The sequence below is a fragment of the Pinus tabuliformis genome, chromosome 5_1 (genome assembly GCF_031772625.1).
Source record: "Pinus tabuliformis cultivar Carrire ecotype Pingquan chromosome 5_1, CPIR1, whole genome shotgun sequence".
Lineage (NCBI taxonomy): Eukaryota > Viridiplantae > Streptophyta > Pinopsida > Pinales > Pinaceae > Pinus > Pinus tabuliformis.
The window spans coordinates 902,348,154-902,363,575 of NC_142305.1; positions in this window are offsets into that span (position 1 = coordinate 902,348,154).

Consider the following 15,422-nt stretch of genomic DNA (forward strand, 5'->3'; position numbering starts at 1 on the left):
AAGAGAGATTGCGCATTGCACAGTCTTGGTGGACAATTTGGGAGGTTGGCTCCTAGAATTGTGTAGTGTGCAGTCGAATCCATCACAGCATAAGATCTACACAATTCCAAAAGCTAAGGCAGAGGCATTGAGCTCCCAGATTGCACACTGCATCTAGTGAAGTGTGAGATCCGGGCCAGGGGACCTAAATCTGCCCATGGGTAGAGAGAGAAACAAGAAGATCTAAAGGATGATGTGATGCTAAGTGTAGATAATACTAGTTGTTAATACATGCATGTGAAACAAGTGCAGGAATCAGTTAAACTAAAGGTAAACAAAGCATGCGCAGAGAGTCGTCGCAACGACGACCATTTGTGAAAAAATAGGAAAACACATGTGACACTTGGGAAAGGAAATATATAAATTGGAACAAAACTTCCACAAGGTAAAACAAGTTAAAATGCCAATATTCATTCAAATAAACAATTGAAAGAACACTCTCACAAGCTAAACAATAAAAAGTGACAGAAAAAGTGGCAAAAGATGAGAAAATAAAAAGTTACCTGGAAAATCAACAGCGATCACACTAAAGCCTCCTTGATCTCTTCAGGAATGCTAGAGCTCCAAGATTGAGTTTGAAAATGAGTTCTAGTAGCATCAATTAAATATATTTGTTCAAGTTAGGGTTTATGACATGCATGCCTAAAATCAAGAAAAAAGTGACACTTGGTGGAAGTTTCTAAAATAACTCAAGTGCCTCCTTCAGGTTGCTAAAAATATATCCATATCTTTTAAGGATGCTTTTTTCTTTTTTCTTTTTTCCTTTTAGTGAAAAACTTCCATGCATTTCTCGCAAAGATTGTGCGGTTCCGGGAGGGGACTGGGCAAATCTCCAACTCATGCACTGTGAAATTTCTAAGCACAATGAAGTCTATACAATTTCTGGGCTAAGTGGCTCTAGGATGCCTCTCCTATCTACACAATTTCCCAGCATAAGGCTAGCTTCCATTCAGTGTTGCACATTTTCTAAGTTCAAGGCTCACTAGCAGTTAGGACTAGGAAATTCCCAAGGGAAAGGCCAATTTCCCTCAATAATTGTGTAGTTCCTTAAGGCAAGCCTAGAATTATCAACAGACCAAGTCAAGAGATTGTCTTGTGGGTTATGAAATGAACTAAGTGAGAAAACATAAACCAAGATGAAAATAATAAGGCTCAGTCGAAATAGAATTACCTGGATCAATGCAAGATGAGTTATTGTGGTTAGAAGGAAGGCTCCAAAATCGAAGCATAGGAAAAAAATTGGAGAGCAATTGTAGTCGCTACAACATTGATGACACACTCATAGAAATCCAGCTCTCCGTATGGACCTTGTCTCATGCAAAACGAATCTAACTCTTCCGAAAGTATTGTTTAGTTCTTCGATTATCATAGCTTCTTCACTTAGCTTGAGTTAAAGATGTAGTCCCTACCATTCTCTTTATCAACATCACACATACCAAGCCAAGTCAAACTGAGTTGTTTTGATTAGGGATGAGGGGAAATATAGATGCACAATTAAAATATGTTGTCAGAGTTTTAGTTTCATCTCTGGTGTTTCTCTGCTGCCAGTAGGCATAGAGAGTACCCCGACAGAGTCGCTTAAGGAACTATTGTAGTGGCTACAACCACCCTCCAAAATTTTGGCCTACACCCAATTTTAGAGCCTCCCTTGAGAGTTTCACTTGATGACTGCACACACTTGGGTTCACTCCATGAACTCGTATGAGTCTTAGAATTCACCTTGCTTGTTCATTTCACCAATTCTTTCATGTTGATGTCAAAGTCATGCTTGCAACCATGTTTTGGTTATGCCCAAAGTCCTCACTTTGTGTGTACTTGTTGTGTTCGATATGAAAGAATCGGTCACACTCACACATGGAGTCACATCCACTGTCGCACAAGCATCATCACGGTCGATCAACTATCAATCACAAGTGTCACGCTTGTCACTTGCACATTCGTCAGTCATGTTGAACATGTGTGGTGCGTTGGTTTGAGTCATCTCATCGTCAAGTCATGTTGGTGTGTGTTTGTAAGATCACTTTTGCATCTTTCACTCATTCACACACTTAGTCATTTTGTTGAAGTTCTAACGACTGAACTTCCCTCTGACAGCTGGAACATCACCCCGCCATCGACTCGATCAGCTGTCACCTAGAACAATGCAGAAGTACCAAGAAAGTATTTTCAATTTGCGCTGCCCGCAAGCAATTCAATCAACCTTCATCCTGGCCACCTAGAGAGTTGGACCTAGCAGCCACCCGAGGACTGACTCGCCTCAAAAATTGCGCAGAGGTTGTTGACCTTTCTCACTCTGCTGACTGAGGAAATTGTGCAGACAAGCCGAACAGACACCTAATGCTCGTCCATGTCTCCCTCAGAAAATTACGTAGTTTTCCCATTCATTCCTCCTAACAGTCAACCGGCTGCTCATCCAGAAAATTGCATAGTTTTCATGAGTAGGCCTTCTACTGCCCAAAAATATACTCAGCTCATAAATTGCACAAAGATGATCTATAGGCTGGCCTCCCAGCCTTAGTGCAGTTTCTCTCGCCAGAATATCCCAGAAGCAGACTGATAGTTCCCTCCAAGAATTGCGCAGTTTCTGCTGCCAAGCTCCCGGTAGCTGACTGCTAGTTACCCTTGGAAATTGTGTAGTTTTTATGCCAATTCCCTCCAAGAATTGTGCAGTTTTTGTTTCCAAAATCCTGGCCAGTTCCTCCAAAAAACTGCGCAATTTCTGCATGTTGATCCTCCATGCAGCCCGACCTGTTCCTCTAGAAAATTACACAAATTTTTTTGTCAGACCCTTGTTTCCCACTCGTTCCGGAAAATACGCAGATTCTGTCTGCCTTGCCTTCCTGCAGCCTGAACTGTCCCTCCCAAAATTTGCGAAATTTTGCCTTCCAGCCTAGCCAGACCTCACGAACAATCACTATCAACTCGGATTGCCCATCTCCATCACCCATTGACTATTGCGCAGTTTTCATTAGCAGTGCCTGGAGCCATCATCCCGCCTCACAACCTTGCTACCTCTCCTGGTCACCCACATCTGAAATGATCATGTGTCATGGTAGACTAGGAGGTTTTTGGATTTGATGTCATCTCGTCATGAGTGAATGCAGGTACAGGTACACTAACAAACATGGCGCGATGATGAATGGGATGAACGAAGGGAGAACATGCAGAAGGATAGGTTCACCAATGGACAAATGAACGATGCATGCAAATAGATGTGCTCGCAAATGGATGATCATGCAAAGATGTGTTCGTGGACGGATGGATGAGTAAACATGCAAGATGTGCTCACGGACGGACGAACATGCACCTTTCGTGAATAGATGATCATGTCAAGCCTTCCAACGTACAAGCAAGGAACAACGTGCCAAAGCAACATCAAGTGAACCAATGACCATCAAAGACTCCACGCACCTTGCAATGTAGAGGTGAAGCTATGAAACACCATGAAGACATCCATCACCCAGCAGCACTGCAACTTGACATGCACTTCAGTAGTATCATGAATGTACCAACACCATCATGCCGAGTTGTGTCATGAGTCATGTCGTCCACATCTCTACTGTGGGCCATGTTGTCAATCAATGGAATGTAACATGGAAGTCCAAGAGACCCACTCGTTGTACAAAGAGTCATGTAAAGTCGAAAATTCATGGAAGTCAAATAGTCATGAGGGTAGTCAAACAGCCACAAAGGTCAGTTTCACCCTTGGCTATAAATACCCCCTCATTTGTACATGCAAAAGACTTTTCACCTCAGCTCCTCCCATATAGCCAAGAGAGTTTGTAATCTTTCCTTTGAGGAGTAAGTAGTGGCTCCAACACCCCAAACACAGGGTTAGTGATGTATGGTGTAACGATGTGTCTTGGAACTTCTGCTTAATTCAGAAGCCTGCTAACAGGCCAGCATGTTTTTATTGTAACTGTTGTAAGACTAATCTTTAACACCTGTGATGCATGTTGCTTTAACCTGTGTTCTACATTTGAACTATTTCACTTGCTGTAATACATAGTCTATTAATGATAATGTGTTGTATATGCTATTAATGTTGTCTCCCCCGTGTAGACTACTCTCCCGGACATCATACAGACCTTTCACATAGAACTTTCTATAACAACCATTGTACTCATGCAAACTAATCTACTGAGTCTTATACATGTTATCTTCCCTTGTGTGTTGTGACTGCCGCATCCATTTGGACTGTTCCGCCGAAAGTTGCACATGTCTTGTTGTGTTGTGTGTTCTTAGCAGAGTTGGGACTTCTCCCAACTGACTTGGGACTCACTCCCACCCTCTCCCTCTATAGTGAAAGAACCATTGACACAAGTGACACTTACACTCACCAAGCATGCGAACCTCACTTCTCGAAGACAAAGAAAACCACTCTCCTGTGTTGACAAGCAAGAGTTGAGGCAAATCCTTAAGATAATGGCAATCGGGCCATCGTACCAGATGTGAATCCCACAACAAACGGTGTGAGGTCTAGTTGGGACTTCATACCAGGGTGATCCCCTGAATGTTGGTGGATCCAGGACCGTCAACTTTTTTGGTGCTAGAAGGAGGGCAAGATCACAAGCTGTGTTCTCTCATCCTGTTTTGAACATTTGCATATCTATCATGGATTCTTGCACTCTTCTCCCTCCATGATGTTTTTCGAATCATGAAGATGTAACCATCACGAGGGGGTTTTTCGATCACTTTTCTAATTACACGTATAATGGTGAAGGCGAAGTGGCCTGGCCTAGGTTCTTACATGACTTTCTTTCCATGATTCATGAGGAAGATGGATGTTCTGATGAACAAGCCAGCTTTCTGCTTGCATACACACTTCACGAATCTCCATATCGATGGTTGTGCAGCCTACCGGCTGAAAGCGTCCACTCACTTGAGCACTTATGTGATCTCATTGAAGACACTTTCTATCATTTTGATCCAGAACATCTTGAAAAAAAAATTCAACAACAACGGAAGGCTCCGCATGAATCACCTATAGATTTTCGGAAATGCTTCCGTGATTTGTAGTTTCAAGCTCCAAAGAGGCAGATGAAATTTTTCTATTTTTGGGACCTATTCAAGTATTGTCTTAAGAAATCTTCTCATCCCAAGAAGAAGTTCAAACTCAAACCCCGCTCAACATTATTTAGTGATGGAGTTGCGCAATCATAGACGGACTCAGTTGCTATTGCAAGTGACTATCTGTCATCCTCCCATCTAATAGCTCCATCATCGCAGAATGATTTGGGAGAGCATGAACACACATTTGTTGAACCATCATGTCCTCCTAACATCTCTCCTTCTAATTTTTGCGCAAACTTGGTTGTGAGTCCCATACCTCGTCACATGTATTTTGTACCTCAACCTTCGTCTTCATATTTTGATCATCCTCCGGATGACACTGCCTTGTGTTCTTCCATTTCGAACTCTACACTTGTTTTGAATGAGGATTGATCTATCGACGGAGTTGGTGTTGCACAACCAACATGCACTAGCATTCATGAAGAGCATGACGGGGAGCTTGAACATCCACCGGTAGCAGGGGACCATCCATGTCTGTCTGTACCTCCTCTATTTTTTCCTGGCATCCTTGTTGATCCTACCATCCCTAATTTTTCATGTGTATCTTCGTCCACGGATGCACCCATTGTTGATCTTTCACAAGACACACCGTATGTCAGCCCATCATCTAACAATGGATAGGACCAATCATTCGTTGAAAATCCACTTGATCTTTCATCTGCTCTTTCCAGAAATGCAGAGGGTGAACATCCTTCCTTCTCATCTACCCCTCTGTGTGATTCATCAAACTATGAGGATGCTGACCAACATCCTGAATTTTTTGATATTGGTTGTCATGATCTCTTAACCTCATCATCTAATCATGATGTTGATTCACTTGTTGTTAATCCATCTAAGCCACTAGTTTATGAATATCCATCTGTCAATGAAGTCGAAACCCCACAGACTGTCAAGGAACTTTAGCGCGAGCTGATGGTTATGTCAAGCCCTCGCTGTCTTGAGGTTGGTTTCACTTCTGATTAGGAAATTGTTCAAACACTCAAGGCTCCTCATCACTCATCTGTATGCACTCAAGATCAATCTAACACTCAGATTTTACTTCCTCCACTCAAACTACATGATCCCATTACTCATGCATTGGACAAATCTTACACAGCATGCACACTTGCGCAACGTAAGTGGTCTACCTTTCTCACAATTGCTTTCATATCACGGTTAAGGGAATGCTTGCACTCAACATCTGCACGTAGTATAGCACAGCACCATGGAAAGTCTACAAAGTACATGTCATGCGCTTTCACTCATTTTTGTTTTGTGGACACTTGTAAGCTTGGAGTGTGTTTGTTTTCAATGTTGTATCTCTCACATTTGCTGGTTTGCACAATTGGGTTGCTCGCAGACCAAGCCTTCACCAACATGGGTCAACAAATGCACTGGTGGATGCATTGGAAATATCACTTCATGTGATCAGGCACATGCACTGTTACCTTAGGAGTAGGAGTAGTGTTTGCTTTCAGTTTTCTTGCTTGCATGCTTGTTTGCTTTCTTGCTTTGCATGTTTGTTTGTTTTCTTGCTTGTGTGTTTGCTTACTCGCTTTGCTTTCGCTTTTACTTCTGCTTCTGTTTTCGATTTGGTTGCTTCACTTACTATTTTTGTTTTCATTTGTTTGAGTTTCTTAATACCTTACTATTTTTGTTTTCGGAAATAAGTGCTACCAACTACTGCGTTCTAGCTTTTGAATAGAGTATGTGGCTGAGATTTGAAGAAACTTGTGACACTGCAACACTTGGCCAGTCTTGTGTCTGTCTTCTTTGTGCTTGGTTATAACCTTCAGCCGATGAAGTCTCAACGGAAAATATGAACCATCTGTGAGGGAAGTTTTGGTCGAACCATGAACCTGTGTCCACACTGGGAAGCCCCATGCCTGCACTCAGCCTTCTGCTTTGTGTGTTTAAGCTCATCCAACTAGTAGAAATGGAGAAGGGGAAAATATAAATGAGAAAACCTATGTCAAAGGTATTACATGCTTCTCTAAAGGAACAACCTCTTATGCTCTCAATATGTTAGGATCCCTCTTCCACCCCAAAAATAAATAAGTGTCGATGCACAGTCCTCTTTAAAAAATACAAAGGCGAAAGAGGTGAAAGGCTTCCTACGCAGAGAGGTGAAGCATGCAACTCCACCAGGGTACTGACCAGGCTCACTGGCAGCGGAGCAATGTGTCTGTTCCTACGTGACTCCATTGGGGTACTATCTAGGCCTACTGGCAGCAGAGCAACACCAGAGATGAAAATTTATACTCTGAAAATATTCAACTTGCGAGCTAAACTACCCTTCCTGGATTTGAAACACAGTGATCAAGCTGAAATTTTGATTGTGTTTGACTGAGTTGGAAAAAGGTGAACCATGTATGTCCATGCGGTAAGTGGGGAAGCCAAAGTAACCCAGATAGCAATTCAATACTCCCCGAAAGACCAAGGCCCTGTGCTAGCAATGAACCAAAACAGAGAACCTGGAGTTCTACCAGTGTGTTTCCAAGTGTTGTAGCAGCTATAACCACCCTCCAAAATTTTGGCCTACACCCAATTTCAGAGCCTCCCTTGAGAGTTTTACTTGATGACTACAAACACTCGAGTTCACTCCATGACCTTTTGTGATTCTTAGCATTCGCCTTGCTTGTTCATTTCACCAAGTCTTTCATGTTGATGTCAAAGTCATGCTTGCGACCATGTTTTGGTTATGCCCAAAGTCCTCGCTTCGTGTGTACTTGTTGTGTTGCCTATGAAATCATATGTCGTACTCACACACGGAGTCACATCCACTGGTGCACAAGTGTCATCACGGTCGATCAATGATCAATAATTAATGTCACGCTTGTCACTTGCACCATCGGTCAGTCATGTTGAACATGTGTGTCGAGTTTTTTTGAGTCGTCTCGTCGTCAAGTCATGTTGGTGTGTGTTTGTAAGATCACATTTGCATCTTTCACTTGTTCACACACTTAGTCATTTTACTAAAGTTCTGATGACCAGACTTCCCTCTGACAACCATACCATCACCCCACTATCGAATCGATCGACTGTCACCCAGAAAAACGCAGAAGCACCAAGCAAGTACTTTCAAGTTGTGCTTCTCGCAAGCAATTTAATCAACCTTCATGCTAGCCACCTAGAGAGTTGGACCCAGAAGCCACCAGGGGACTGACTCCCCTCAAAAATTGCGCAGAGGCTGCTGACCTTGCCTGCTTTGTTGACTGAGTAAATTGTGCAGATAGGCCGGACAGACACCCAGTGCCTGTCCCTATCTCCCTCAGAAAATTGCACAGTTTTCCAGTCAGTCCTCTTGACAGTCGACCAACTGCTCATCCAAAAAATTGTGCAATTTTTATGAACAGGCCTTTTGCTGCCCAGCAGTCTGCTTAGCTCAGAAATTGCGCAGAGATGATCAGTAGGTCACCCTCCCAGCCTCAGTACAGTTTCTCTCACCAGCATCTCCCAGTAGTAGAGTGACAGTTCTCTCCAGGAATTCCTCAGTTTCTGCTGCCAAGCTCCCGGCAGCTGACTACCAGTTCCCCTTGGAAATTGTGTAGTTTCTACAGCTAGTGACCCAGCAACTAGCTACTAGTTCCCTCCAGGAATTGTGCAGTTTTGGCTGTCAGGCTCCAGGCCATTTCCTCCAAAAAACTGCGCAATTTTTGCCTATTGATCCTCTATGTAGCCCACCATGTTCCTCCAAAAAATTGCGCAAATTTTGCTGTGAATCCCTTGCTACCCGCTCATTCTGGAAAATGCGTAGATTTTGTCTACCTTGCCTTCCTACAACCCGAACTATCTCGCCCAAAATTTTCACAATTTAGCCTTCCAGCCAAACCAGACCTCGCAGACAGTCACTATCGACTTGGATTTCCCATCTCCATCACCTAGTGACTATTGCGCAGTTTTCATCAGTAGTGCTCGGAGCCATCATCCCACCTGCCAAACTTACTGCCTCTCCCAGTCACCCGCATCTGAAATGATCATGTGTCATGGTAGACTAGGAGGTTTTTGGATTCGATGTCGTCTCATCATGAGTCAATGCAGGTACATGTACACGAACAAACATGGCACGACGACGAATGGGATAAACGAAGGGATCACATGCAAAAGGATAGGTTCACCAATAGATGAACGAATGATGTATGTGAAGAGATGTGCTCATGAATGGATGATCATGCAAAGATGTGTTCGCGGATGGATGGACGAGCAAACTTGCAAGATGTGCTCACGGATGGACGAACAGACAAACATGCACCTTTCGTGAACAGATGATCTTGTCAAGCCTTCCGACATACAAGCAAGGAGAAATGTTCCAAAGCAACATCAAGTGAACTAGTGACAATCGAAGACTCTACACACCTTTCCATGCAGACGTGAAGCTGTGACACACAATGAAGACATCTATCACCCATGTACCAACACTGTCATGTCGAGTCATGTCATGAATCATGTCATCCACATCTCTATTGTAGGCCATGTTGTCAATCAATGGAATGTAACATGGAAGTCCAAGAGACCCACTTGTTGTAAAAAGAGTCATGTAAAGTCAAAAAGTCATGGAAGTCAAACAATCATGAGGGTAGTCGAACAACAACAAGGGTCAGTTTCACCCTTGGCTATAAATACCACCTCATTTGTACATGCAAAAGAATTTTCACCTCTACTCCTCCCACATAGCCAAGAGAGTCTGTAATCTTTCCTTTGAGGAGTAAGTAGTGGCTCCAATGCCCCTCACACAAGGTTAGTGATGTATGGTTGTAACGATGTGTCTTGGATCTTTCACTTAATTCAAAAGCCTACTAACAGGCCAACAGGTTTTCACACATGTGTTGTAATTGTTGTAAGACTAATATTTAACACTTGTGATGCATGTTTCTTTAACCTGTGTTCTACATTTGAACTATTTCACTTGTTTTAATTCATAATATATTAATGGAAATGTGTTTCATATGTTGTTAATGTTGTCTCACCCATGTAGACTACTCTCTTGGACATCAGGCAAACCTTTCACATAGAACTTTCTATAACAACCATTGTACTCGCATGGACTAATCCGCTGAGTGTTATACGTGTTATCTTCCCTTGTGTGTTGTGATTGCCGCATCCTTGTGGACTGTTCCGTCGAAAGCTACACATGTCCTATTATGTTGTGTGTTCCTAGCAGAGTTGGGACTTCTCCCAACCGATTTGGGACTCACTCCTACCCTCTCCCTCTACGGTGAAAGAACCATTGACACAAATGACACTTACACTCACCAGGCACACGAACCTCACTTCTAGAAGACAAAGTAGACCTCTCTCTTGTGCTAACAAGCAAGAGTTGAGGCAAATCCTTAAGATAATGGCAACTGGGCCATTGTACCAGGTGGGACTCCCACAACAAACGGTGTGAGGTCTAGTTGGTACTTCATATCGGGGTGAGCCCCTGAATGTTGGTGGATCTAGAACCGTCAACATGAACACAAGAATTGCTCCACTACCAGCGAGCCTAGACAGTACCTCGACGGAGTTACTTGCTTCACCTCTCTTATAAGGAAGCCTTTCTCTTTTTTCACCCTAAATTTTTTTTTTTTCATTTTTTTCATTTTTTAAAGAACTGTGCATAGGAACTTATTTATTTTATGAGGTAGAAGAGGGATCCCGACCTATTGAGAGCAGAATAGGTTGTCCATTCAGAGAAGGATATTTATATATACCTTTGACATACTTTTTAAGGTTTTCCCCTTCTCCTTACTCTACTTAACTGAGTTAACAAGGGTTAATTGAATATAGAAAACTAATTAGAGTAGGCGATACTAGTTAAGAGTGCAAGCCTCATGATTTCACCATGACTCTCTCTAAAAGGAAAGTATTTTCCATCAGGGTATCATTGACCAGAAGAAATGAAAGATTCACATAAAGAGAGGGAATAGACATATAACCAAGTGTTGATAGCAATACAAGTTCCTCGTGGATTTCACCCTTCTTGTTTGAGAAGACAAACATGGTTTCATGTGGAAACTAACCTACAAGCGAAAATGAAAACAAACAAAGGAAAGAAGCAAGACAAAGTAAAACAAATTAAGAAAATCAGGAGACAACAAGGAAATAAAACACTACTCCTACTCCTAACCTAAGGATAACATGGGCCGACTCACGTAAAGTGATACTTCCAGTGCAGCCATTGGTGCATTGGCTGGCCCATGTAAGTGGTGGGCTCCAGTATTGCAGCAATAATGCTACAACTCCTGGGACTTCCTTCTTTACTTTTATCAACCCGGTAGTTCGTAACAAACTTGGAAGCGATGGTGCTATATCACAAGTACTAGCTCTTGCCGCAGCTAACACTGGATCAGCTGGCACAAGTCCGCTAGGAGCTTAAGCCAACTTCTATGAGCTCTCAGAAGAAACTTTTAACAGTGATGTATGAAAGCTAACTCAACCAGAGGCTAATCTACTTGCAGAAATAAGTTGAAAGCTAGAAAGGGACACAAACCCTAACAAACCCTAGCTTTACCGACTAACCCTACTAGTGTAAGTAAAAGGATGAAGCTACAGGAATGGATGCCACTAACTTCTAGAAATGTAAAATGCATGTGACTAAGCTACTTATGAAGAGAAATATGAAGAAAACATCTTTTTGCATTTTTGAGTACTTCGTCAAGATTATTTTGCATATGCTTTAACTGCTTTTGACTGTGCAGAGGTTAACTGGCGACAGGAAATGGAGTAGGCGCTTGCAAGAGGTTGGGAAGGTTAGAAGAGGGCCTAAGGGGTCCCTAGCACCCTTCCAGAGTGTTTCACAGTGATCGGATTCCAAGAAACCGCTTTCATGAGCTTCTACAGGAAGTCTGCAGGGGTTCTACAGGATGTTTTGTGGCTTCTACAAGATGTTCCGAAAGGAGATTTTTTAAGGGTTGATGGTGGAAAAGAGCTGAAGAAGTGGGTATGGAGGTTGATAATGATGTGGAATGGTCCAGGATCTGGCGAACGAAGCGGGTGAGTGACAAGAATGGTTGGATTTGTTCAAGGAGGGGTAGAGCAATGTTGCACAAAAATATGGAACTTAGGCCAAAGTGAGGGAACGTAGCAAATGTGAGGCAAGAATCAGAGTTGGAGGGTGGAGTAGGTGGTATTGATGGAGTAGGGGTAGGCAAAGAGGTTTTACAGGTGCTCTGCAAGTTATTTTCCCAAACTATTCAAACAAAGACTCAAAAAACCAAAGACCTAGCTACTTTAACCTAATCTGACTTGAATGTCAGCAAAGCAAATGAGCAGAAGTTTATTGCAACAAAATCATGTGAAATAGCTATGAAAACTAAGTGATCATGAACTTGAACATGTAACCTCAACTAGTATCAACTTCTGCAGATGAGAATCTACACTAACAATTGCATGATGAAGCAAAGACAGTGTTTTTGGTAGCGGCAAGGACACCTTGGTCTCAGCTCATGGTCCCACAAGGGGAGGGGTGAGATCAGGGGTGCTTGATGGCCTTTTTCTGAAGATATTCTCTGTTATTAACCTATTGAAACAATCTAAACCTGAAAATCATTTTCAATCATCAACAATGACCTATATAATCAAGAAAATCTGAAATCTACTTAACAGAAATTATTTGATAAAGACATTCAAAACATATAACAGTACAAGAAGGAAGCCTTGGCACTTGGGTTGGGCCCAACCCCAAGAGCTACAGGCTCCTAAGAAAAATTTCAGGACTGATGCCAAATGAAACTGCTTTCCATTATTCAAAAATAACCATGTCACAAGAAAGTTGCACAGCAGAAACTACAAAGATGAGCTGAGAAACTAGTAGCACTATAGTGCGAAATACAACTGTTCAAAAAGTAAACTACGAAGGCTAGAAGCCTTCCTATTTATGCACTATGAGGGTCTCCAACAGCCCTCCTTAACTCGAGGGGCTCGGCTGCTCAAACTGCCAATAATCAGTCACTTTACACAAAACTGCTCGACTGCCCTTGGGAATCCTTTTCGGTGGCCTGCTGAACTCCAATATGAGGGTGGAGATTTCGAGGAAGGGGCCATTTAGTGTAGGAGACACCCTTCCTACGAATCCTCACCCTTGTTCCTTCATGCTTGGTTGTCATATGGCTCATAAATGCTTTGCTTTGGTCCAAAATTTGTCCAAAAATCTGCAATAACCACGTGTTAGCCTTCTTGGTCAAGTGACTATCCTCATTCATTCAACTAACATAAATATACTCAAAAAACATGCATAAACTATGAAAAATGGTGGATTGATGAAGAACAGTAGGCAAAATGAGCCCAATAAGTTACCCATTTTTGGGGCTCATCATCACCCCCCTGCTAAATGGGTTGCTCATCCTCTGAGCAACTAATCTAGCTCATCATCCTTGATAGCTTTGACTGCCTCTCTCACATCCCAGGCCTCCGTGGTGATGTCTTCTTCCCGGTCATGAAATCCTACTTTTCTTTCCACTTCCTCCCACTGCCTGTTTTCCTCCTCTTCCTTAACTCCTTCTAGCAATCCCAAAAGCAAGGGAGGACTGAATTTCAGACCGATCCAATTGGCCTGCATATTTTGCATTGACTGTTTATAGAAGGGTACCCTTGCCAAGGCCTCCCTCATCCTGGTTGGAGAGTGGTATTCCCTTATCTTCAAATTGTGGGGCAGTGTGTTCCACCTCCTTGTGCAAGCATGGAGGTAGTTATCCCCCAACAGTCTCTCCATGTCCTCAAAGTGGGCAATAGCTTGAGCCTGTCACTCAATGTGATCTGGTAAATCCTGAGGGTTGTTGGCCAAGTGCTGGTGGGCACTTATCAATGCTGAGGGATCCTCTGGCTCTGCTCTGATCATTAGTGGCTCACTGAGTTCCCTGCTCATAATATTTCAGACCTCTGCTACTCTTTTTTCCTCATGATTCATCTAAGAGGCCATGGCCATAAGTTGGACATCTCCTACCATAGTGTTGGGATCCCACGAATTCATATTCGGAAGGGCTAAGTTGTGCAAATAAAACTCTGATAATTTAGCCTTGTCCTCTGATGAGCTATTGTCACATAAAGCCACAAATTGATGATAGTTTTGAAATGGGGTAGTGCCCCTTTGGGCCAAGGTGTTAATCTAGAACTGCAACCATTGATCTTTAAGGTACAAAGCATATGACTTGTCAGGCTGCCTACACTATATGGCCTCTATTGCCCAGCTGGCCATGCAGGCCAGTTGGGCTTCCTTCTCTTGTACCTGTTGCCTTAGAGACTGTATCTCCTTTGCTGCTTGCAACTCCTTCTCCTGTAACTATTTTGTTAGTGCCTCGATCTTAGCCTGCAACCCATCCTTTCTTTGTTGTTCATCCAAGGTTTCTTTGTCTGTTGGAGGCTTTTCCCGTTGCTGCTATTCTCCTAGAATGGAGGGCATGTCTTCCTTATGGATTCCCTGCAGCTGTAGCTGTTGTTTCAGCAACTCGTTCTCTTCCTGTAGTTTGGCCCTCTGACAGCTTTCCACATGCTTCACCATAGCCAATTCTTTCCTTGACTCCTTGAGTTGTTCCTCTAGGGGGCCTATGTCTGCCACACCCTTGGACTTGGCGATCCTCATCCAAGTATGAGTCCTAATCCTTTCTTCCTCTAGTGCAAAAAATAGCGGCACTACAAATTTTTGGGGAATTATTTTCCCACCTTCTAACAAGTTATAGTATGTGCCCAAACTGGGCTGAGGACTTGGTTCCAATATTTCCTCTGTCCTTTCTTCTTCCTGTGGTTGTTTGGCTGCATTTTCCTCCAACTTCTCGGTCTCCTTTAGCTTAGCCCGAGTTTCCTGTAGAGCTTTCTCAGCTTCCTGTAGAACAGTCTTTGTGTCCATTTTCTTCAGTCTTTCTCTCTAGGTGGAAGTTTTTGGGCTTCCTCGCTCATAGGTGACGGAAATGTTTGAGGGAGACCCTTCCTTTGGTTTAGGGGTTGTGTCCTCAATAATAATTGGCTCCTTTGACTGTGGCTGGGGTCTACCAACTTTGATCCGTGTGCTCCTTCTTGCTTTAAATTACATGGAGGTATGCCTCTTATGCTTCCCTTTTTGTTTTGGAGGTGTTTTTAAGGCGGTCAGCACAGCTGCTACCTCTCTTGCCAATATTTCCGGTGATTTTCCTCTTTGTTGTTATGTTTCCATGCTTCCTATAGAGGCCTCTGTGTCAACTGCTTCTACCTGAATTGTGGACATTTTAGGATCTATTTTTACTTTTTGTTTTGGTGTGACTTCTGTGGCTGTGCTAGCCTTTACTTGGGATGTTTCTGCCTTCTCTGCTCTCCTCTGCAGTCTCTTTTCCCTTGGTGTTTGTGCTGTTGTTCCTTGCTCTGTTTTAGACTCAGTAATT